Consider the following 21,082-nt stretch of genomic DNA (forward strand, 5'->3'; position numbering starts at 1 on the left):
AAATCAATCCTCATTGACTTGCAAGTGGGGCAGGGGTGCGATCGTAGATACGCAGAGAGAGAGGTTAGTGGATAGCGATAAAATATGAAAGATTAAATGACGTAGACAAAAGATTATCGACATAATGGTTAAATTTTTAACTCAAATTTTTCACAGTTTAAAAAATCATTAGCTGTATCATTAGACATGTGATTAGACACGAATGTCTAATTAATTTTGAATTGATTATTATACTTATTCAATTATTATGATACAATTATTGAAGGCTTGCTTATCCAATAAATTTATTATGTTTTGCTGTGGACTCTGTATTGGATTATAGATTAGTTTAAAACTATTGTTAAATGAAATTATGTACTGTATTATCTGTATTCTGTTTGTGTGCCTAATAAATAAAATAAAAATAAAATAAAAAGAAAGAGAAAGAAAGAAAGAAAGAAAGAAAGAAAGAAAGAAAGAAAAATGGTTGAAAAGTTTAAAAGAGATCTTGTGTGGGTTCCTCATTATTCAATTTCAGGAACGAAACCAAAAAACATAAAATTAATAAAATAGAAAGGGACGTTTACTTTAAGAATAAAAAAAACATCGATATCTTCAAAAAAAAACCCAATATAAAAATTTAAAATGTTTTTATAGTCTCTTTTTATTGAGTGTTTTTTTAATACTATTAAGTAGGCAAACAGGCATGCGACCCACCAGATGGAGAGCGGTTAACGCAGCCTATGGACGCCTGTAACACCAAGGGCATCACACGTTTGTTTGTAATAACTCTACTGTGCGAAAAATTAATACATACATTCAAATTAAAATATAAGAAAGACACAGGTATGTATGGCAACGACTGGAGAGGAAACAAAAAGAGTTGGCTTTTGCCCAGCAGTGGGACCTGACAGCTGATTAAAAAACACATGTAGTACAACAACGGACTAATCTCAATGCACTGTTTTATTTTTATGTAAGAATATTTCTATCTATGGTATGAAATGAAGTAATGTTGTGATTGATAATTATTTTAATAATGCCTATAGTGTTACGCAAAAGGAAGGACCTAGTATCTGAGATACAGGCTCTGCATAGTTTAGGTACTAGTGTGTTAGACTATAATATTATACTGGATCTATTTATAGCATACGTAAAGTTCACTACTTATTGTTAAAATTGTTCTCATTTGACACGTGAAAATGCATGCAGGAATATTACACATCAGTGATTTGTAACATTTGGAAAAATATAAATGAATTATTATTATTATTATTATATTATATTAGAGGACCTCGGTGGCGAAGTGGTAAAGTGCTTGCCTCCGAACCGAAGGTCCCGGGTTCGATCCCCGGTCCGGTCATGATGGAAAATGATCTTTTTCTGATTGGCCCGGGTCTTGGATGTTTATCTATATATGTCTATGTTATAAAATATAGTATCGTTGAGTTAGTATCCCATAACACAAGTCTCGAACTTACTTTGGGGCTAGCTCAATATGTGTGATTTGTCCTAATATATTATTTATTTATTTATTATTATGTCAGTTAAACTTTGTTTTATTTTATTTTAAATCTTAATTTAGATATATTGTATAACTTTTATTTAAGTAATATGAATAAAGCCATATAACTTTATTGCACATAATACAACTTGTAAAAATACAAAAGGGGTATCTAACATTAGTGTCAAATTTCGTTCAAGTTGCCTCTAAGTTATTCATAACTTTGGTAATAGTCGTATGTCTGTCGCCGCTCGCCAACTAGTATAAGAGTCACATCAAATGCCTTGAGGTGACTTGAGTAAATAAATAAATATATTAGGACAAATCACACAGGTTGAGCTAGCCCCAAAGTAAGTTCTAGACTTGTGTTATGGGATACTATCTCAACGATAGAATATATATACAAACATCCAAGACCCGGGCCAATCAGAAAAAGATCATTTTCCATCATGACCCGACCGGGGATCGAACCCGGGACCTCTCGGTTCAGAGGCAAGCACTTTACCACTGCGCCACCGATGTCGTCAAATTCGTCGTCAAGTAACAGTGCGACACTAGTATTACCTGCACTCAATGAGAAAAAAAGACTATTAATTAACTCGTAAGATCAAATTTCAAAATTTGAGCAAATAAAAATAATAACGGACCTCATTCTAATTTATAGCCTTCGTATATTCAAAATTGCATGTTGTATAGTACTTTCCCTTCATAAATCACTATTTATTGATGATAAACCAGTTTTTGTCACTGGATACATTGAACAGTTTACATTACATAAACATACATTGAAAAAAAAATGAGATCACTCTCATTTTTTCCCTAAAATGTGATGGAGACCGCAGGAATTTTTGCCCAGCAGTGGATTTGAGAGTTTTGGCTGACCTTGTTATATAAAAAATCTTTGTTGTTGTGAAACCGGTGAAAGAAAATGTTTTATTTCACCGGTTTCAATTCGAGGTAGATTTTTTGGTATCTTCCCTCCCTGTATCTTGATACTATCACTAGCTCAGTAAAATATATGGCTAAGATATACTAATGTTTGATTTTTTTTGTTCTAGGTCCAAATATTCGGTAAGTACGCAACAGATAATTAATTTTCTACATAATTACAGTACAAAATTATATAAAATGATAAACTCAAAAACACTGCACGGATATTCATGCAGTTTTCACCAATAGTCTACTATTGTGAAGTGTTTCCTGAGGAGAGTTTAGGTATGTAATTAATTTTTTTATCCGAGCGAAGCCGAGACGAGCCGCTAGTAAATAATAAGAAATAACTGGATAAACGTCATGAGGCTTTGTCTAACCCGTCAGTCCATAAAAAAGTTGATTTAATATACAATTTTGTGTTGTAACATTTCCAAGACAGTCGTTGCATGTTTTTCATTCCATAAACCCACGACCCTTACCCATTAATTCGTAAATCATAGACAAAAAGCTACAGGACTTCAGAACAGCATATTCACATTTGGTGAAATACAAGCACTTCGTAAAAGGTGATATTCTGAAGAGTATCGTCTGAATATACCCAATATTCTTTAGATTTCCCGTTGCGGTGGTTATAGTAAAACCTAAAGGTTTAATGTGGACAAAATGATGAATTTGATAGCAAGATATGTGTGAGCTTCGAACTAATAACCTAGAAATCAAACAACTGAACAATAATACCACGACGGCAGCTAAAAGAGACCCATCTGAACCCTTACCACGCCCATTACTTATAAGGCCACAGAAGCCACATTTTTTAATTAGCCGAGTTACGAGACACACAAATCATAATTTGCCGTCAAAAACTCTAGCAACAACCGTAACAAAACAAACAAAAAAAGTGTAATTCCCACCAAAAAAAGCCCCGATAGATACATTAAAAACCAACACACAACTTCTAATGACAAATTTCCAACGAAAAAAAAATCTAATTCGCGCACGGGCGCCGCCTGCCACCCCACTCACCCCCAAGTACACACACGCAATTTTTGATCAATACTTAAAAATTAACCCAGCCTCCGGTAGTTTTAAAAATATTCTGCGCATGTCATGAGTTTTAATCAGACCCTTTTGTGACGCCTACCAACATATATATGTATGTGTATGTTATTACGCGATTGTTGGGTACGCCGTATTATTTGAAGCAGGGTATTCTAATTTTCATGTAGAGAGTTTTTATTGTGGATAACGTCGATTTTCCGTCAAGAACTTTAGAATCGTGTTCACTTTTCTGTCTTGTACAGGCGAGACTAGATTCGATTGGTTTTTCTCGATTTGGAAATACTTGGATTATGTCAAAACTTTTGTATTTAGACAGGATGAAAACGGGATTAATCAATCTAGTCTAACCTAATTGTGGACTGAGGTAGACAGGCATTCTGTCGCTTACAATCGAAGGGGTAATCTCAAGAAGTCCTAGCTTGATGTCGTCAAGGCGTGTACAACTAAGGTAAAAATCAAAGTTTAAACAAATCCAAGTATTTCCAAATCGAGAAAAACAGTAGAATTTAACAATTTCGTCTCAACGACACAGATGGAGAAGAAAAAGTCGGAATGCGGACGTTGCGCTTCGAAGCTCAATGGCGGGGAAGGAAATAGGAAAATACTCAAAAGAGAAAGAGCGAGCTACGGGAGCAAAACTCCAGGGCGAATTTAGTCTTTTAATCATAAATTACGGTCGTTATAATTTGTAATTCTCAATCAAATCTCAATGAGCCTTAAAGACTTTTCTTTTCGAACAGTTTGCCAAACTTTGATGGATTCGGTATACATTGCTGGTTTTACATTGCGGTAAATACAAGCACTCGTACTAACTACGCAATGTTCACGCGTTCGCGTCGGCATGTGTCATTGTCAACATTTACATTATACAGGACGCTTCAAAATACCGTTGAGAATTCTGAACACAATATAAAATTTACAAGTTGCCAGTGTTTTCAGAGAGATCCTATGAAAATAATGCCCGTACCGTTGAATAGATCCCTCGTTGGAATCCGATCTTGGGTGCACCGAAATATTGTGACTTTGACAGGGCTAGTACAGTGTGACTGATAAATAAAATAAACAATTTATTTTTAACAAAAATATGAAAGTTGTTTATCATGAAAGAGATTCGCGAGGCGATATCTAAAGTCTCTAATGACATTAACTTTTTGTTAGAATTATCAAGACATAATCTGAATTCGATGCGGAAATATAAATAGATTTTGAGCGACTTCGCCCGCGTAAGTTTCTCAAGAAAACAGTAAATTTTTACAAGCTTTCATTGACCGAGCGAAGCGAATGAAGTCTCCGTTACAGCTTGGCCAAAAATTCTTTCGTATTTCTGTGTGTTCTCCTCTAGAGGTCGAATATCTCAACCGATACCCGTGAAATTTTAGGTGCAGGTTCGATAAACATATGAGAATCGATGGTCGAGCCATCGTTTGAATATTTTTTTATATAAACATGATTTTATTTATTTTCAAAAGATGTCCGAAGCAGGTCAAACATGGACACGTTTTAATTATTGATTTATTAAAATGTCTTAAAATCTTTATTCTCGATATTTTATTATACGAACAAATTGGGACTCGAGTGGAGATCGAGCCGAAGCGACGAGAGGATTAGAGAGACGTAAGTTCAATCTCAATTGAGAGTGAAACAAGAGTCTTAATTATTTCATACAAGAACTCTGAAAATATGCTTGTTTTAAGGTAAATAATATCTGTACATATAATAAAACTGTAAGTGGGCTATGTCTGTACGTAGGAGATTTTAAAGAAACCAAAACATTTGTTTTTAGAATTTTTGTCTGTACGTCTGTATGTTTGATCGCGCATCACGCAAAAACTACCGGATGGAATTTGATGCGGTTCTCACAGCTTTATAGGGGATGGTCTAACTTAAAATCTGGTATAGGTTTCATCGCGATACGTTGCTTAGAACCTGAGACATTGACAATAATAATTTATTAGCGGACGCGCGCAATTAACGCGAGCGAAGCCGCGGTCGAAAGCTAGTTATGAATAATCTTTTATCAATATTGTATTGTTTAATTTGTTACGTTGCCTGATATAAAAGATTATTAGTATAACTAGATTTCACCCGCGGCTTCGCTCGGGGATATATATATATATATATCTCCCTCAGGAATCACAGGGACTTTGTCAGTGATGACAATGATTATTATAAAGACTCCTCAACAGGCCCTATGCCTTATACGACAAAGTTTCCAAGGTTAGTGACCTCGGGAACGTGATCTCAGCATATTCTTCACAGCTCAAGATGACAACGCATATTTAAGATTGTTAAACTTTTCATTCACTCAATGAGATCATTGAAACTAGCTATTGCTTGTACTATTGACTTAAAATGGGACCATATATACTCCGGTGGATGTCGTACGAGGCGACTAAGGGATACATAGGCTAGTATTCCAATGGCGAATTGCGTCGTAATAGCTTAAGAAAAATTTAAGATTTCTTTTCAAGCGGACGCTGAGTTTTGAGGCGTCACAGCCGAGTTCGGTATAAAAACGTGTACATACTAATCCTAACTAATATTATAAATGCGAAAGTAAGTTTGTTACCTCTTCACGCTCTATCTACTCAACCAATCTTCTTGAAATTTTGCATACATTATAATTATATAGTTTGAAGTACGGAGAAGGTATGCCCTTCTCCGTATCTTTCATAACGGAAAAATAACTGATCCCGTGGGAGACCACGCGGGCGAAGCCGCGGGTAAAAGCTAGTTCAATTTAAAAACGGCAAAGAAAAGAAGTTATACAGCAGTGTGAAGTCAGGAGATCGCAGTAAGTTATCAATGTCGTGAAGGGGACGGCACATGTGGTATGCATAACAACGACTTAGCACACTTTTTAGGGTTCCGTATCGAAAGGGTAAGACGGAACTCCATTACTAAGACTCCTTTGTCCGTCCCGTCTATTAATAGGCAGATGATGTATTTCTGTTGCAACAAATACAAAATAACAATAAAATAAATATTTAAGGGGGTTACCATAAAATAACGTGTTTTTTTTCGGCATTTTTATAAACTACAAAACTAAAATTTTCATAAAATATACCCCCAAGCCTTTCTCAGTAATCATTCTATCCACTGGTGAAAACCGCAAGAAACTCCGTGAATTAGTTTTTGAATTTATCGCGGACAGACAGAGGACTTTGTTTTATAATATGTAAGAAAGAATAAACGTGAATTTCCCACGGCAAATATACTTTGTCCCGAAATTAACAGTGGCCTATATCCTTCTTCGTCTTATTTACTATATGTAAGAGATGATTGACAGATAGTTGAGTAGATAAAACGTGAAGAAGTAACAAACTTACTTTCGTATTTACAATATTAATTGGGATGGAACTAGCTGGGATGGTACGGAACCCGTCGTGCGCGAGTCCGACTCGCACCAGTCCGGTTTTACTGCATTTAGTTTATATTTCGGTTGAATATCTTTTCGACCAGAATCTATTTCATGTTGATCAAGATTTGTTTTTATTTTGACTGTTCTTAAAAGTATAATATTTTTTTAAACCATGGATAAACGGTCGTATTCTTTATAAATCTATGGATCTTCTAATTATAATGATTAAAGACAAGAAAGTGTGCAGCAGGATTGTGATACGTATGGAAATGGAAATATTACATTTAAATATACAAAATAACGTTTTCCCTTTGGTCCATATTTGAAGAGTTCCATCAAGTTCATTCCCTTTGAAGTAATCTTAAATATTTATAAGAGTACTTATATAATATTTTATATCATTGCATAAGTGCCTAATGTACGTTTTCCCTGTTCTCTAAATTGGATCAGAAAAGTCGGTCAAGGAATATATTTCTAAGTTATCATTACCTAATATAATGAAAGATTCTTATTGCTTGTCTAATTGCAATGCTATTTTTCCGGGTTCCGTAACTTCATCATCGCCATCACCAACAGCCATTTAAACGTCCCCACTGCTGGGGCACAGGCCTTCCTTATGGATAAGGAGTACAGGTCATGGTTCACCACGCGGCCCGTTGCGAATTGGCGGGAGTGGGATTTAACGACTGCAAATACAACCGGAAACTACAGCTTAACATGGCCTTTGGAAGCACGGAGCATTGTAAAAGAAAATGTTACTTATTTCAAACCGCACACTCAAACGAAGTAGGAACAGTACGAGAAAATATACTTTTTTTTTTTATATTTATATTAGGACAAATCACACAGATTGAGCTAGCCCCAAAGTAAGTTCGAGACTTGTGTTATGGGATGCTAACTCAACGATACTATATTTTATAACAAATACATATATAGATAAACATCCAAGACCCGGGCCAATCAGAAAAAGATCATTTTGTCCATCATGACCCGACCGGGGATCGAACCCGGGACCTCTCTGTTCAGTGACAAGAACCTTGCCACTGCGCCACCGAGGTCGTCAAATATACTTAGATATACAGTGTTTTTCAGCTGTGAATAAATCTTACGTCGTCTTGACGTCACAAAGGCATGAAAAGCGGATCCCAACGGCTGAGGAAGAAACTGGAAACACGATGAGAGAAAGAAGTATGAAACCTATAGGTATTAGTACTAAAGGATACTTATAAAATATAAAAATGGCGCGAAAGAAAGCCATGGCTAGTTATTGTTGAAATTTCGCTGATCTGCATAATCAGGAGTCGGGATGAGGGATGGCCAGGATCAATATACAACTGGATTCCTGAGGGTGGAGAAAAATCACCCGAGGAGCTGGTCTGTTCTATTTTGTACTAAATTACTAATTGATATTACCCACATTATTAAATGGCCGAAAAATGGCCACTATTTATTTATTTAATAGAGATTCAAAAAAGAGACAGACAGTACCGAATTAGGAAAGTACAAAGGTGGTGCTTATTTAAAATGAAACAATTGTTGAAAAAGTGTTTGAAATTGGAAGCGAGAAAATAAGCAAAAAAAGGGACTAAAATTGTATTTAACACGTGAAACGTCAGTCATGGAGGCGTTCATTCGTGACCATTTACTTCATAACATGGTACATTGTTATTAAGTACTCAAAATTTTTTTACACACTCGAGACTAAGAGTGGGTTGCTTCGCCAACTTTGACGTTAACTTTAACGGGCGCAGAAAAATGCAAAGTACGCCATTTTGTTAAAACGTCAGCGGCGTACAACGTCCGATTTGACGGTGCAACTCACCCTAAAATTCCATAAAAACCACCGAAAGTTTCACCGAAAAAATGTTCGCTTTGACTATACTATACACAAAATATTTTTGGAAATATTACAGCGAAAATATAATCACGGTTTGAATCGAGCACGTACGCACGTAATTATAGTATGGAGAGCACTATGACAGGGTCAAATCTTGTAGATCCAATGAGGACAGACCGTCCACAGTGAAGGGAACCGAGCCGCCCACGCCGCACGTAGCCGTAGTACTACGCCGTAGCGGCCTACGAAAAACAATATTATTTCAAAGAGTACTTTAATTTTACTCTCTTTGAATGAACAAGTCTTGAGATATTTTCATATTTTATGTAATTTTCCTGTTCGTAATTGGCTTTCATTTTATTATTATTACATGATAATCACCGGCCATAGCTTCCGTGAGCGAATTAAACAGTGTAAAAACAATATATTTTTAATTAATTATTTTTTTTGAGATATTTGTCATAACAAATATTGCAAAAAAAAAACACATAAAAAAATATTTTTTTAATCAATTTTTTATTTTTAAATATTGCAAAGAAACATTACAAAAAAAAACATTGATTTAAAAAATTATTATTTTTTTGTAAATTTGAAAGTATGACCTTTTTTATATACTATCTATCATGTTGTTAAATTGTGGAATATGCATTCGAAGAGTCCCTAATTCCATTTCTATAGCTTGTTCACAGATCAGTCAAACAAAATAGTTATCATATTAATTTGAATGCACTACAGATTAATTCGAGCAGCTGTGTTCTGCGTCTGAGAAACGTCGTCAAGTAATGATTTTCATTACTTCCCTAAATAGTAATCGAACGGAATATACAATGTGTTCTGTTTTATAATAACATTGCAGCTGCCATTTTGATTAAAAATTTTCCGGACTCCTCAATTTAAATTTTAAATCGCTGATCAACGAAATTTAAAATTATCGAATCGCCAATAAAACACACGATAAACCAATAAAAAATACAACGTCAAGCACACATACACACACAGCCAAAAAAAAGGGAGAGAGCCGAAATTAATAATTGCAAACCATAGTTCGTTAGAGCGGGATAATGATAAAAATGTATCGCGTTTCTCTCACACCACCCGCGCATTTTTACCCCCCGTTTAGTAGGTTCGATCCCGCAATCAGGGGGTAGGGGGGCATTTTTTGGGCCCCCCCCTGCCCCCGCCATCGTAAATTGGGGCATATAATTTTTATTACGTCCTCCGTGTATGTTAGAGTTATCATCGGATGCCTCAGTCTGCAACACGATAATTTTAACTGCAAACATTATATTGAACTAGAAATCATATTTATTGATAAGAAATTATATTTTCGACCGGATATTTAGCTTTGGTAAATATTTTCAACGTAATTGTTGAAATATTTTGTTTATTGATCAAAGAATTTTGTATTGAAAAATGTATAATATAATTTTTGCCCCAAGCGTTACAGACTAGCCTTTGCCCGCGGCTTCGCCCGCGTTAATTTCCCACGGGAACAGTAATTTTTCCGGGATGAAAGGTACCCTATGTCCAACTTCATACTTGAAACTACATGTATGCAAAATTATAAGAAGATTGGTTGAGTAGATAGAGCGTCAAAAAATAACAAACAAACTTACTTTCGCATATATAATATTAGTTAGGATAAATAGATCTTGTTGCATTCAATGCATGACAAAATCACACCAAGGCAGGTGAAACTAAATACAAGCTTCTAATTGAAAAAAAATGTCAAATTGCGTATAATTTATTAAACTAGAAAGTTATTTTTAAACGGCGTTTGTAAAATAATCGGGTAGGCTCATCGCTAAACCGTTTAATACCATTAAAAAAATCCATTCACACAAATCCCCGAAAAAACGCTGGCAAAAATCAGATTTCACTTTCTAAAAAAAAGGTGTCGATAAAAATATTCGCACGTCGTATGCACATTTGTTTTTTTTTTTAGATCGGCCTAACTAGTGCACGCCGGCCGGGAAATATTTTTCCATTGCGCGAACTCTGAAAAAAGTAGAAAAATTGACACACTCTCCCTCTCTAATAGTTCAATTTAAACGCCGCGCTTAAAATTCTATTTGTTTTTCTCGTTTTTAAGACTGGCCACACGGATCGCTGGTATTTTTCATAAAAATGTTTTGCCAATTTATTTGCAATAGGAATTTTTACGCTACCGGTATCTGCGTATCAATTTTATAGATTACAATTTTGACACTTCGAATTTAGCGTTCCATTTTTAAATAGATTGTTCGAGGCTAGATTGCGTTTTGTTAATTTGTTTTTTGTGCAGTGAAAATCTAATTTTAAAGCAATGACAGAATATTAATTTCATTATGCGTTGTATTCATAGTGTTATGCAATGTTGTATGAAGATTTAATGGCTCTATTTTCCGTAGCAACACCAGGTTATTACAAACAAAATTAAAAAAAAAAATCCCTACTCATATATTTCCCGTGTGAGTCACAATGTCATTGGATCTGAGCTAAGCCTCGAACCCCGACCCTCCGGGTATGATTTATTACCGATTTAGCTCCGAAACACATGTACCAATTTAACAGACACGCTGGGATCTTCAGTAGTCTTGTCAAATTCCACATAATGTGAAATGTTCGAATGTGTGTTATATGCGAAGGTGTATAATAAATGTTTGAAGATTCTGATAAGGTTTGACGATCGACCACCTGCCTGACGTTAATCCTCTCTGGAAATGTCGATATTGCAACTTAGCTGTCAAGGCTACATATTTCTTTTAGTCGCCTCATACGACACCCACCATGGGATATGAAGCGGTCCTATTGTAAGGCACGAACCACGCCCAAAAGAAAGATATATATTTATAGGTAAGAGTCCCGACGAAAATCTAAGAAGAAAAGCCGATATAGTAACAGCGCAACATGTTGCACGTCGAGTACTTGGTAACGTGCGCGTATCGACAAATTAGTAAAGCACTCCCCTTAGCGATATTTTCCGTAGAATATTATGAGTGAAAATTTTCTTCAACGAAGAGTAAATTAAAGCGACAGACACGACACTTAATTTCGCATGCGAACAAATTATGATTACGGCAAAGATTTTGCGTAGAAAGTATCCTTTTTGTTTTTAGCGTAATAATAACATAGAATGTGGTAGTTAAGTGAATTCTTATTTCCCTCCCCAACCTTTGTTATCTTTCAAGAAGCAAGTGAAGGTCTTATTTTAGTTTTATTTGATTTATGATCGTGTCTTTCTATGCCGTGTCTTCTCATTGTCTAAAAGTCTATTACTTATTATAATTCTACTTTCATTATATGATTATTCTTTATCATTATTTCAGGTTTTTTCGTTTGTATCACGTTCGTTGTATAGGCTTGTAATAATGTTCAATGTATATTACATTACACATTATTACAAGCCACACATTATTAAAAACAGATTGATGAACACATTATTAAAAACAATGTTTTCTTTTGACAATCAAAAAGGCGGCATATCGTTGGCATTGACAGTGTCGTTAGACGCCATAATATCTTAAATTGGAAACTTCTAGACTGCCCAGAGGTCGCGGTCATGCAAAAGCTTCATCAAATATAAAAGGCTATAATTTACGAAGAAAGGCTGAGAATACGCACAGCGAAAAGCCTTTATGTGTTACGGGTAGGGCACCCGCTGGTCATAAATCCCCTTGGACCATCTGGACTACTTCTTACACAGACTCATGCACGCTGGGGGGACTTCCTTGGCACTATTAATGGAGTGATTTGCCATTGCCTTCTCCATTTCACACACAAGCTGATAATCAACCAGAGTGCAGGTTTCCCCACGCTGTTTTCCTTCACCGGAAAACGAAGCTTTACTAGTTAATCACAATTCCACTAATAATTCAGCTATACATCTAAACGTAGACTTCAATTTCCACAACACTTGGCGCTCTACCCCGTAAGGGATCAACCCTCTTATTCACAAAAAAGAAATTAATATTACACAAAATATATTTAGACAAAACATACTTCGAGCTAAATTATATTGTCACTTTCTGACAAAACTAAATTTTGTAAAGTGCGTTAGTGACAAAACATGCTTCAGCTAAAAGTATACTCATGTATACACACTACAAGTAAAGTATACAATCTCATATTCATGTTTTTATAACAAGTCTACAAGATAAAGCAAGAACCAGGTTTCTTAGGCGACACGGCTTGAGTTTTTAAATGTAGGTAACGACACTAAACCGATTAGCAATACACCATCTACGTATTGCTTACTCTGAGGCCGATTCTCTCACATTAGCGTATAGATGTGTGGAGGTACCCCCTAAATTATTTCGACATATGCAAATTTGTGCGCACCTACAGATGTTGTCATAGAGTAGATTAGTGCAGAGTGTACTAACGCGAAAATGGGTAATAAAGTTACTTTATTATTTCACGCAGCCTTAATTTAAGTTACCAGTCCGATCTTTCATGTCAGATTATAGCATACACTGGGCTCCGTCGCCCTGTGGCTAAGGAAGTGACCGGGAAAACGCTCGGACTAGAGAAAATTCTTCAAAAGATAGGACATAACGTTAATTTGACTAAAGAAAAAATACTACTTTGTTAAAAAATATTTTTGAATAGTCATTTATTTTATTACATATTTCGTAGACATTGATAAATCCTGAAGTGACATCGCAATGTGCCGAAATTTCAAATCCTACTTTCCGTAAAAGCCTGTTTATAATTTTCTAAAGCTCATCTAGATATACACGTAATTATAATTATGAACTAGTATTTTACTAAATGGACATCCCTATTAAAAGTTATAAAGGTACTAGTACCTACGTTTTTTTTGACCTTCTGTCAAATAATCTATGCGCGCACACCTAGGGACGAGAGTCTCCCAAAAAAGCCGAAGCGGCGCAGTTGTAAAATTGTCTAACTACCCCCCGCGCGCGCTCATTACAGCGCGTGCGTGGGCTACACACGATGTCTCAGCTCAGGGGATACATCTTAAGATAAAATTTTCCTTATATGCCATAGACTCTTTAATGGATATAGCTGGGAGAGAGCGCTTTAAAGTATATTTTACATAAACAATAGTCTAAAAACATCTGACAAGGTAATTATCATTTTTGACGATTACTACTTGTCATCTACTTACAGTTTTGAGTAGCCGAGATTTGCCCCTATTTTAAATGGCTCCTAACGCTACTTACCCATCGCAATAATCCGGATTAAAAATTGCTTCAAATTGATAAGAGCTTTGTGACAGGGGCTATAACTAAGTGTTTTAGAAAGTATTTCGCAGGCAAGTCATGTCATGCGCATACAACATACCACGTCCGTGTAAGATGATCTTTGAATCATCTTGAAGCGATGGTGGTGTAATGGTTAAGACGCCCGCTTGTGGATCGAAAGGTTCGAATCCTATTCGTGCCACTTGAGTTGGTACACCAATCTGAGTCATGTGTACTAGTTTTCATCGACCACCACTTGCTTCCGGTGAAGGAAAACATCGTGAGGAAACCTGAACACTGGCTGATTGTTATTAACTTGTGTATGAAATGAAGAAGGCAATGGCAAACCACTCCATTAATAATGCCAAGAAAGTTGTAGCGTGTGTTTCATTCCACGTAATAACCACGACCCTCAGCCATGAGGAATACGACTATGAAGAAGAAGAAGATAATCTTTACCAACATACATTATTTAGATGTTCTTAGGCCTATCTCCTTAGCAGAGTGCCGCGATGATTGCTTTAAGAGATATTTCAAGACATATCTCTCTAATACTTCCTCGTCTGCACACAGCACCGGTGGTACCGGGACGCAGATCGCGATACTAACGCGTGTTCATCTCTTTCTAGTTTTGAAAAACCCCGCGTGCCCCCCTCCCGCACGCCTCGCCCCCGCCCCCCGCGGGTGTAGGAACACCCCCCACTCATCTCCTAATTCCTTACATATTTAAATTCCACTTTCAACGTTCGTTTGAGTCTTCATATTGTCTCATACGGTTGCGTTCCGTTTCAAATGTTTTGCGTACGTCTTATCCTCTGGATGGTGGATTATACTGAATTCATTTTTATCCTAAGATTTTTAAAATAAGAACGAATGTTTTTTACTGTTTCGTGCTAAATAGATTTCGATCTTCTTGTATTCAAGTCAAAATATATTCATTTATATTGTAAGTAGCCACAGCGATAGCATTTTGGCCTTATTAAGGACTTCTATGGATGGGCAGTTTGGGCGAGACAACAGATCAGCCGTGGATTGAACAGCTCTACATACCATGTCTGCCTCAATTAATTATCCGTGTAAAGAAGTCCCGCGTTTCGGAAGGCACGTTTAAATCATGTTGGTTTCTAAAATCGCGCCCGAAATCGCGTCGATTGGTAACTAAAGTCAAAGTAAAAAAAAAACCAACTTGATGATATACAAGTATTGACGCAAAAAATTACTAAAAACTAAATCTGCCTGCCTGGTGTCAATCCTCATTGGGAATGTTATTCTTGCCTATCATCCGCCCACGCTGTGTGTCCCTTAATCGCCTCGTATGACATCAACGGCAGGCTATGGAGCGGTCATATTCTAAGGCGAAACCACACGCCACAACTACTGAATTTGATGCGGTTAACACAGTTATATAGCTTACTTAAAATCTGGTATAAGTTTCATTGTGATACATTATTGGAACGCGAGATATTGACAATAATAAACGCGGGCGAAGTCGCGGATAAAAGCTGATTGGGGGGGAAATAATATAAAATAACTGGGCCTAACATGGCTAGAAGGAACGATGGAAGCTGAAGTAAAGCTGCAACCCCAGGAATGGAAAGCGGAGCGTAGGACATCCGGCAGCTAGACGGTCGACGATGTAAGGGAAATTGCTGGCAACAACTGGATGAGGACGGCCCAGGACCGAGATGGTTGGCGCAGACGGAATGAGGCCTATGCCCAGCCGTGGGTCACGGGGGGCTGCAGATGATAACAAATTAACTACTTAAAGCAAGAGAGACTGTCTGTCTTCACCTGTGTGTAAACCACCAGTCCAGATGGTCAGATGATGATGGTCATTATTTGATAATCTATACTATTATTATTAAGCCTTTGTGAGTTTGTATGTTTGAAGCAGGTAATCTCCGAAACTACTGAACCGATTTCTATCCAAGATTGCCATAGACTATATTTTATCTCAAAGTTTCAACGGGAGCGAAGCCCCGGACAACATCTAATACTTGATAAAGAATTTTAATAGAAAGTAGTGTAGTTAGTATATTATAGGGCGCAGCTAGTATATTATACTAGCTGCGCCCCGGCGCTTCGTTCCCGTGGGAATTTCAGTATAAAAGTTCCCTATGTGTTATTCCAGGTTAACATAACAATCCGTCCAGTAAATTTTGCGTGGAAGAGTAACAAACATACACAAACACACATACAGCTTCACAAACTTTCGCATATTATAAATTAAGTAGGAGGCCAATGTGATAACAGTTTCACAGTTGACTAAAACTGTTGATTTTGTGTTTGTTTGTCAATCTTTCTTTCCCATCTAAGCAATTTTAACTGTTTTTTCTTCAGCCGTTTAACGTCGGAACCCAAGACGCTTGCCTAGTTTTCATCTCCACTTCGCACAGTCCCCGGCATCGGGATTTAAAACTGAACACAACATTTGTCGGCAAAGTCGGTCAAAACGAAACAGCACACCAACACAATAGCACATTTTCGAAACCACTTGTCTTGTACAAAAAAAAAAGGGTGTGAACGTATCAACATGCGAGGACATATGTTAATGACAGAAAGAGATGGACGTATAGGAACAGCGATCCGGCCAAAATGAAAAGTGGTCATTTTTCCACCAATGGCAGAATTATCGGAAAAACTACGCAAAATGAATTTATTATGCCCACCGGACACCCCTTCCTCATACCCTTTTATTTTTAATATGCCTCTATGTATACGCAATGAATAATGAGATTGGATCACTGGTTAAAAACTGTTTCGATAGGATTTGTTTTATTCTAGAGAAAACCGTGTATGTTCCGGTTTCGCAGATAATATCACGCGGGCGAAGCCGTGGGCAAAATCTATTGTTTTATATTTATACTTTATGCCACAGGCGTAATCGCGCAACAATCAGTATTTTACGTATTAATATTTTACCCCTGCACTTCCCATATAGACACCGGACTAAGCTATATGTAAGTATGTCCTGCACAGCTCAGTCCGTGTCTAGACAGAAAGTCTAACATATTATATTTGTAGTTCAATTAAAATTTGGCAAACCCAGTAGTGACGCAGTGGTTTCGCACTCAACGGACATGTTACGTGATACGAAACTGAAGTATTTAATAATATTGAATTAGTGTGTTGTACAGCCGTAAGGTGGCGGTAGCTACCTTAGACTTAATTTAAACACGCATCTAGATAATGAGACGAGATGAATTAAAAAAAACACCTTGCGAAATTCTTATGTAATATTTCATTGTTATTTATTGTTTAAAACCTAAATTCCGAAATAATATATAATATTATTACACGAAATTGCGAAATCGATGTCCGTTTAAATTTTAAGGCCCGACGCTAGACGGAGGGGAGTTATTTAATGTGTATCTGATGATGATGTCAAGGAGAATATGCATGTCCGCGGTCTGAGATTTAAGGATGCTGAAGACAATGCCAAGAAGAAGAAAAATTAGAAAAGTGAGACCTCCACTTCCATCTTCAACATAAAGAGCTCTCAGAAATGAGAGAGTTTGTACCGACTTCTGCGGAAGATTGGATTCAGTCCAATATGGGTTTAAACATAAACATGAACGGGCATTTGGTTAGAGATCCTCGGCTTCGGTGCTCAATGGCTGAGAAAGACACCACGAATATGCTCGGACGAGAGGGAGAAACGTTGATTCGATTCGAACGATTATTTCGATGTTGTCATTTCTATACATAAGTTTAAAAATTATAGATTAAAAGTTAAATTTCAAATACCTTTTCCTAAAAAGTAAATAATAATATTTATTAGACTTTTAACTTAAAATAATTTCTAACTATAAAGGGATATTTTGATATAGTATGTTTTTGCTTTTTAAGACGAGGGGTGATGTGATATTTGCCTATCAGTTTCATATTGTTATGTGAAACTGACAGGTAACTAGTCTTGGTCTAGCATGCCTTTTATTCACAACATGGTGGCAGCGGTGGGATTCATTCTCATTGTAATTTTAGTACTAGTTAAGTAGTATTTTAATATACTTTATAAAATACATAGTATTGAAAACATTTAAAGATTTAAGCGTATAATAAGTGTTCAAACTTCTTGCATGGTAACTGTAGATCTATAACTAAACTCTAATAGCTTTGTTTTAGTTTATATATTATGTCATATTGTTTGTTGGGGGAAGATGATGTGATATTTGCCTGTCAGTTTCATATTGTTATGTGCGGGTAAGAGAATAACATCAGTCTTGGTCTAGCATGCCTTTTATTCACAACAAGGGGTATTTTAAATTGTTTTCTATGAGACATTTAAATCTGCCTCAATATTTTTTATATTCACAATGTATTTGGTAAGCTATTTTGCTTATAGAAAAAAGTTAAAAAGTGTAAGAATAATCATTATTTTCTTTTAAAAAGTTGCGCATTTTTTACATTCTTAAAATTTTTCGACCATTTAATAACAATATATCGTTATAGTCACCAAAAATAAAAAGTTTACGAATGGTGTTTAGATTTTGCGAATATTGCATTATCAACTCGAAGTAGAATGAACTATTGAAATACTTAGCGGCGAGTCTTCACCGCAATATATTGCGTGGGAATTCAGAATACCCTTAAATGCTCCTCGTGTAAATTCAAGATTCACCCACTCCGACCACGAGAGAGAAGTATGTTTCATTCCTTTATATTTTCATGACCTTTCACCCAATCATGTGAGGCCGGCACAATATGTTAACTTCTTTCAATTAACTCTGGTCACTTGCCATTTCACGCAATGATCCTCTTCTTTTATTCAAACTTTCTTTGGTGCAATCTATCCAGGCGTAGTATTAGTAGATTATTTATTTATTGGATGGATTCCAACTGACGGATACAGGAAAAGACGAAGGCCTAGGACGAGATGGTCGGGCGACATTAAAAAGTTCAACAAAGAATATAGCAATGCGTAGAGGAAGTTAGGGGAGGCTTTTGCCCAACAGTGGGACTCAAACAGCTAATAATAAAAAAATAAAAAATTACGTATAAGTTATGATAAGGTGTGAACAATAGAGTCTTAACACGAACAATCGTATATATCAGTCGCCACATCCTATTACATGGCGACCCTGCCCAGATTCTGAACCCTTATAATTACAACTTTTATATAACTTCACATGTCATGTTCAATATAAAAGTATCGACTAACCATATAACATACAAAAGGCGTTGGGGTATATATACGTTTAACGTTTTGTTTTCATTTGTTTTGAATAGTCATTATTTAAACTTCATAATATGAACTTTATTGGCAGTGTTTTATTGTCACTACCATTTAACAAATTCTAATTAGCTCTGCCAAATGTATAGCTTCCCAAATGAGTTCCGTTTACAAAATTGTTTGACAACCGCTGTTCTATAGCATAATTTTTGTAATTATTTAAAGATTTTACCAGTTTTTTTTTTACAATTATCAGAAATTAAACATTTTTTTATCCCTTTAGCTGAATACTGCATAAAACAAATTTTAAACCATATAAAAATAAACGTAACGGTAAGACGACTCCATATCCTTCTATCGGTGTCGTATGAGGCGATTATGGGATAGCTGTTAAGGCTGATAGGCAATATTAGCATTTCCTAAGTGGGTTGACGTCAGGCAATCGAAGCAAATCATAGCCGTAGCGACGAATACAACTGGCGAAGTCGCCAAAATGAGAACGAGTTAAAATACTACTATTAAATATTATGTGTTTTACCAAACATTACGTTGCTAATATAAATTAGCTTCGAAAAAATCGTTCACCGCAATTTTTTATCTAAGAATAGCGATCAACTAAATCATAATGAAACATTACTATTATTTCCATCAACAAAAATTTATAGGACAATCTTTCATATCTGAGCCGCATTACGTTTTCGGTACAAAAAAAATATCATAAAAACTACTAATCGAAAACAAACATTTCGTGTCTAAAGACTGTAGCCATCATCAAAACCCGGAAAAAACGCGAAAAACCGAACCGTATTGTTTCTACTAATAAAAGTTCTAATAAACATGCAACTAAGCTACAGGCTTCCGGGCAAATAAAACATAAAAATATATCCTATTTTCATAGGGTGGGGGTGGTGGTACTAGGGGTTGCCTCCATCTGCGCAAAAACCCGAAAACATCGAAATGAAAATGAGTGTAGAGGGGGGCGCCGCGGCTGTGTTGGTAATTCATTTTTAACTGTTTCAGTGTGTGCGTTTTTAAAGTACACTCGTGTCCGGAAATCGTGTCCGGGAAGAGAGTTTGTCCGTGGGATTTTTTTTTATATAGATAATGAAGATGTATGATTAAACTTGTAGTAATTTTTACGTAGGTAAATATGAGTCTTGCCCAGTAATGGGCATGTTATAGCTATTAAAAAAAAGACAACGAACGCATACACGATAGTCTATACTATTATTATGAAGAGGTAAGCGTTTGTGAGTTTGTGACTTCGTGAGTTTGTGTGTTTGAGGCGGATAATCTCCGAAACTAGCGAACCGATTTCAAATATTCTTTCACCATTAGAAAGGTACATTATCCAAGATTGCTATAGGCTACATTTATTATCTAAAAATTCCCACGGGAGCGAAGCCCCGGGTAACATCTTGCCAGCATCCAGCCATTTCAATTACTTTATTAGAAGCTCAAGCCATCGAGTCTGTCCGAGTACAGACAGAATTTGAATTAAATTTAATTATTTGGGAAACGTACGATAGCCTCATACATAAATAACAATAATATAATAACACATAAGTAAAGTTTCCACCATTTGCATTAATAAATTACTCAAATGTTTTATTTAGACGATGTAGTGATTAAGTTAAATATTTATATAGTTAGTGAATGTCAGAATTAGCATTTGATTTGATTTTATTGAGCGATTAGGTGCAAGGTTATTCGAGGTTAAGATTTTTCATTATGGATTCAATTCCAAAAAATTTTTAAGAAATATGGTAAGTTAAATATTTTCTAATTCTAAAAACCTGCGTGAAGTGTACCCGCGAAGTTCGCATTGTGCGCCCTACACACACTGGCAACACTAGCGCGAACATAAAACGCAATTTTGTATTAGATTTAATTTGACTCTCACATCGGTGCGTGTGTGTGCGTGTGTGCGGAACTGTACCGCTTCCTACGCACAAATTGATTACGATCGTCGCCGAAAAGAATTTGCATACACGTGGAGGCTTTTTCCACTTTTAAAATCAATCGTACCATGACTCGTTCGATTCCA

At 36.1% G+C, this 21,082-nt stretch overlaps 1 protein-coding gene across 1 annotated transcript in view; it reads left to right on the top strand.

The window, feature by feature from the left end:
- Positions 1-21,082, top strand: part of br (broad) — a 110,918-nt gene that overhangs the window by 40,306 nt on the left and 49,530 nt on the right. The window contains exon 2 of the mRNA XM_053754090.1: positions 2,542-2,554. The gene's annotated coding sequence lies outside the window, so the exon portion shown is untranslated. The remainder of the gene's footprint in view (positions 1-2,541; positions 2,555-21,082) is intronic.

The sequence above is a fragment of the Plodia interpunctella genome, chromosome 13 (assembly GCF_027563975.2).
Source record: "Plodia interpunctella isolate USDA-ARS_2022_Savannah chromosome 13, ilPloInte3.2, whole genome shotgun sequence".
Taxonomy (NCBI): domain Eukaryota; kingdom Metazoa; phylum Arthropoda; class Insecta; order Lepidoptera; family Pyralidae; genus Plodia; species Plodia interpunctella.